This window comes from Macaca nemestrina, chromosome 9, assembly GCF_043159975.1.
Source record: "Macaca nemestrina isolate mMacNem1 chromosome 9, mMacNem.hap1, whole genome shotgun sequence".
Classification (NCBI taxonomy): Eukaryota; Metazoa; Chordata; class Mammalia; order Primates; family Cercopithecidae; genus Macaca; species Macaca nemestrina.
In genome coordinates, this window is record NC_092133.1 from 86386415 (window position 1) to 86392414 (window position 6000).

Sequence of the window (6000 nt, forward strand, 5' to 3'; positions counted from 1 at the left end):
TTTCCCTCCACCACTCTGTCCCAGTGGTACAGAAACACAGGTGCCACTGGCCTCCAGCTGTGCAGGGTCTCAGCTCTGCCAGTGACCTGCTTCCCTAAGCTTTATAAATTCCACTGCTGATCACCTGCTAAAGCTGACCAGTTCCACCATCTCCAGTCAGCCAGCCAGGAGAGTTTATGTTCTGCCCTCAAACCAGGACTTCTGTACCTAAGCTGGGAAGGAGGTTGGGGAAGGTAATAAAGCTATAAAACTCTTCCTCCTGCCTTAAAAACAGGACATAGCCTTGTGAGAGGAATAGCTAGATATGATGACACTGGGCTTTAAGTGGAAAAAAAACTTAAAAAGAAAAAGAATGACAAGAGAAACCTCTGATCCATTCATTATTCATTCAATAAATACCAAGGGCTGTCTCTGTGCTGGGCCAGTGTTGCCCTGGGGACCCAGCTGTAAGTTTTTATGGAATAGAATAACACAGGAGGCAACAGTCCCGCCTAAACTGGTCCCCATACCTCCCCTCAGCTAGCACCATTCCAGGAGGGATAAACCGAGGCTTAGGGAGAATCTACACCTCACCCAAGATCACACAGGGACCTCAATGTCATCATTAAATGAGATCTGGTGCTCTGAGCTCCCAAGTGGATATCATTTCTTCCCACACCATTCTCACTGCTCACCCTACTCAGCAGTCATGAAAAGTCAAGAGAAGTTCATGCCAGGGTGAGACTGTCACCACAGCCACACACTCCAGTGCCATGTTTGCACACTGCCTCAGCACGACCATCTTCTGTGAGTCCAAGTAAAGGAGTCTGGTGGAGTGGAGCTTGTTGGGGACATAAGATGGGTTGGAGATGTCAGGGTTCACTTGAAGTGAGAGAGGAAGGACATGAGGGAGGTGTGATGGGAGGCATTGGTCTTGTGGCCCACTGGGAAGACACATTGACCCTTGCAGTAATTGACTTGGTAGCTTGGTGGGTGGCGGGAAGACTCGGCCAATGTCCCGGAAGTCCACTTTGCGTCTCACACTCCTCAGACATCTGGGCTGGCTGGGGGTGATGTCTGGAGGTGGCTCCCACTGGGGCAGATGCTACAGCCTCAAGGGCAGCTGCACAGCAGTGGAGAGCATCAGAGGGGGCTCAGTATGACCATCGACACTTGACCCTGCCCTGCACCCCAGCTCCCTCTGCCTGTGCCCCAGTCCTTGCACACCACTCCTGGCCTCACAGGCAAAGCTTTACTGGCCAACCAAGAACAACTCCTGCCTTCCAGGTGGTCCCACCTTTTCTTTGCCTCATGGCCACGAGTAACATAAACAGGAGTCAGGCACCGAGCTGTGTGCTACCTCGTGTTAACTCTGCACCAGGTGCCAAATGGGTAGGAGCTAAACAGGACGCCAGCAGCCACACTGCCTGGATTCAAACTCTGGCTCAGGCTCTTACCAGCTCAGTGACCTTTGTGTACCTTTGTCTTCCTCGCTGTATAATAGTAATAATAATGGTATAAATGTCCTAGGCCTGCTGAGAACATTAAATTCATACGACTTGGTATAAATGACAATTGATTCAATTCCACATAAGAGGAACCAAATTGACCCCAGCTTAGGGCTCAAGTGATTCTCCCACCCAGCCTCCCAAGTAGCTAGGACTACAGGTGTGCAACACTATGTCTAGCTCATTTTTTTTTCAGTAGAGATGGGGTCTTGCTATGTTGCCAAGCTAATCTCAAAGCCATCCACCTGCCTCAGCCTCCCAGAGTGCTGGGTTTACAGGGCATAAGACACTGAGCCTACCCTAATACCATAATTTTACGGCACCTCTTCTATGTTTAGATATGGTTAGAGACACAGATATTTACCATTGTGTTTTCAACCACTTGCTGTACTCAGGAGAGCAAAAGCCTGTACAAGTGTGTAGCCTGAGTGTGTAGTAGGCTATATCATCGAGGTCTGTGTAAGTACACTCAATGATGTTCACACACCAACAAAATCACCTAATGATTCATTTCTCGGAATGTATCCCCATCATTAATCAACACATGACTGTACCTACAAATTCCCCTTCAGACAAACTGAATGATCAAGTCATTGCTTCCAAGCCAGTGCACATTTGCAATGGAAAGACAACCCCAATAAACATTTTATCTTTGAATATTAGCAATAGAAAAAAATCTCCAATTTGTGCAATCTAACATCCCATACCACAAAGTAGGAACCCAGAGAACAATATCCCTGATTGCCATTATAAACTTGAGTTCCTACAGCACCAAGGTGCCCCGCCTCATTGATTGGCCTTTTGTGCCTCAGTTTCCCCATCTGTACAATAGCAGTAATACTGGTAAACCTCATATGCTTGCTGAGAGTATTAAACTCATATGCCTTGGCATGGATGAGCTGCTTCTCAAAGCCCAAGCCAACATTCCCAAGGTTGGGCATTCAGTGGTTTGCAAGGATGCCAAAGAGCCCATTGGTGTTCAGACCCAAGTCCAGCACGATGCGGTTCAGGTTTTCTTGGTTTTACTCATTCCCATTCTCTGATTTCAGCCACACTCCATCTTTGTATCTAAGGTCTACTATTGACTTCACATTTTTCTATCAATTGCCTCACTTTGGTAACCAAAAGTGTAATTTAAATGGACACTTGGTAGCACTATGATAAACCCAGTATTCTTATGTGCACAAGGATAAATTTAAAATAAATACATCATATAAATGATATTCCAAATGCAATGTGCACAAAAAGGGCTCATTGGCTTCTAAATAATATTCCCCACTGCAACAAGGGCCAGACTTGCAAATGTTACATAAGTTTGAAATTATTTCAGAATGAAGAGTTTAAAATCAGGAGGAGGAAGGAAGGAAGAGAAGGACAGGACTCCTCAGAGGGAGGTCTGGTTCCAGCCAGGATACGGAACGTACACAATGAGCTGTGCCAGGAGGTGAGGACATGGACAAAGGCAATGGGAGCCTGTCAAAAGGCCACCAGCACTATCTCACAGCAGCTCCTGGCCAAGACCAGGAATATCTGAGCATCAAAATAAATGATGAGGCTAATGGATTATAATCTAGTGAATAAAACAAAATTCCATGAGTCCATTCTGATGTAAATAAATAAGTAGGAGCGGCTCTTCCTTCCAGTAAATGCCGATAATAAATGTAGGAGTGACGGAGTCAGAAAATCCTTTGGCAGCCCTCATAGTAATAATGCATTCAGTCAAAACTCATCAATGAGGTTAAAACAGTGGGCAAAAGTTGGATGAGGAACAGGATACTTGCATAATCTCAGAAGGATTTCCCCACAGATTACTTACTGAGCTCAAAGGGGTTAAAAGCAGCTTACATTAGCGGGGCCTGGAGTCGACCACCCTACCCAGGAATTTCGGGACAGATATGTCCCTCCTGATGTGATCAGCTACAGATGCTTCACCCAGAGCCTCAGGAAACATCAGGCCGACCCAAACTAAGAGACGTTCTGTGAACTCCAAATTGTGAATGTCATGAAGGCTGAGGAAAGTCGGGGGTCTATCGCAGCTGCAGGATAGGGGTAGATGACCGAATGCAGCATGGGAGCCTGGACAGGCAGGCAGGAGAACTGCTAAGGACAGTGTGGGGAGAGCTGGCAAAGTGTGAATGTGAATCAGTATTGTGTCAATGTGAAGTTTCCTGGTTTTGATAACTGTACTGCGATTCTCTAAGAGATCGCCTTTGTGCCTGGGAAAAACACTGAAATATTTAGGTGCAAAGGGGCATGATGCCTGCAACTTACTCTCAAATGTTTGGGGAAAAAAAACGTATACTTGTGTATGCATGCGTGCACACATATGTGTCTGGAGAGAGGGGAGAGGAGAGACAGAAGAGGAGGAGGGGAGGAGAGGGAGAAAGAGGAGAGGAGAGATGAGGAAAAAAGGGGAAGGGAGAGGGGAGAGAATACAAATGGTAAAATAAATGGGACAAAAACATAAACAATTGGTGAATCTGGATCAAAAGCACGTGGGAGTTATCTGCCACTCTCATAGCTTTTCTGTAAGTTTGAAGTTATTTCTAAATAGAAATATCTTTAAAGTGAAAGGTATTTGACTGTGTGCTGATCCAGATGCTCTGCTTTGGGCACCACCGAAAGAGTGACAAAGGGGAGTGGCTGACAGTTCCCAGCCCCCCAGCACCTGTGTGTGAGGTATCTGGGAACTCCCCCCAACCGTGACCTCCCCACACCTGTAAACAAGCAAGATATGCTGGAGGAGACTCCTCTGAAATAAAGCATGCAAAAGCATCAGGAGTGGTGTCTGGCAGGTCCTGGGTACTCCACAACACTGCTCCCCTAGCCCCCAGATCAGAAGGTCCAGGCCCTCCCTGTCTTACGTCTGGGTGACATCAAAAGTTAGCCAGCTTTGGGAGGCCAGAGGCATGTTTCTGACCAAGAGGAGGCTCCCTCCTTCTGATTCTGGGTTAGATCCAAGGAACTTGTGGATTTTACCTGGGAACACAGCACCCCTGCCATGAGCTTACCCCTCACTCCCAAAAGAGGAGAATAAAAGCTACACACAGTGCCCCTGAGAAATAAGATGCAGGTGCAAGAAAAGCTTGCTGCCATGCAAGCAGGGAGGTGGAAGGTGAAAGGCGTCTGAGCTGGGAAGTCTTGCAAGAAGCTGATGTAAATTGGAAGGGGAGAAAGATTTCATGCATGGAAATGTCCAGTGGCATTATTTATAACACGAGAAAATGGAAAATTGTTGTTAAGTAAATTATGATACACCCACTTGATACAATATTATGTGATCCAAGGAATTCTTCACAAGGGAAAATGATTGGATTAAGACATCAAATGAAAATATATAGATAGATAAACTATAATCTACCATGAAAAACTATAAGAAAAAAGACTGAAAGGAAATACATCTAGATGTTCATGACAGTTGCTCCTGAGTGGTGCTATCATGGGTGTCTTTCTTGCCTCTCCTTTGAACTTTTTGTAGTTCCCATGGGTTATGTTACCTTGTTGCCTGTGGAATAAAATCCAACTTCTTTGTTCCCATTCCTGGCCTTCTGTGATGACCCTTGGCTCACCACTCATTCCAGCAGTGCCCTCCTTGTCCATGCTGTTCTCCTCCTAGAGTCCCTCCTGGGCCTAGCAATGTCTGTGTACCTCTCAAGGCCAGCTCAGACGACAGGAGCTTTTCTGGGGACAACTCTGGCCTCCAGTGTTGCCCCATGAGCATGGAAGAGTGAGTGCAGTGCCGCTTTGGACACCTGCCTCCTAGGCATCCAGTTCTGTCCCTTGAGACCCTCCCCAAAACGGGCAATCACCCTGCCTTTCCATGGCTCCTGGAGAGCCTATCTCTCCACCTTGTCTTCCCAAATCAGGGCCTTTGAGAACAGAGCCCTTACCTGACTTACTCTTAGAAATAAACAAGAAATGAGCAGTAAAGGAGTGAGGGGAACAGGGAGAGGGAAAGGAGAGAGTTGGGGCTTGCTAGATCACTCGGAAACAGAGCACCCACCCTGTGCCACCTGCATGCTGGCTGCTGGGACGCCCACCCCAGCTCCTTCAGAAACAGCCCTGGAGCCAGAGCGGCTGCCCTAGAAGCTTCTCCCCCACAGGCCTCCCCCAGCCCAGGCTTGAGGCCAGGAAACTGGCTTGCAGGGAGCCCAAGGGAAATGCATCTGGACCAGTCAAAGCCAGCTGTCCTCCCCAGGAGCGCTCTCTCCAGTGTGGATCGGCAGACTGCCTCCTGGCACCGCAGGCCCTCTCACCTGTGCTAATGCTGGACCTTGTTGTAGGAAGGGGTCTCCTGCAGATGCCGGAGCTTGAACTTGTGAAGCTGAGCTTGGCTGTCAAAACCTTCTCCAGCTTGGCACGGAGGAGACCCTGGAGGAAATGGGCAGCAGTCGGTGCTGTTAGGAGGCCGTGGCCCCTAGCACTCGTCCTTGGGCAGGGTTGGAAATGAGGGTAAGGCCAGGGAGGCTGGGTCGGAGGAAGAAAAGCATTACGTCCGGGGTAGTGCTCCTGC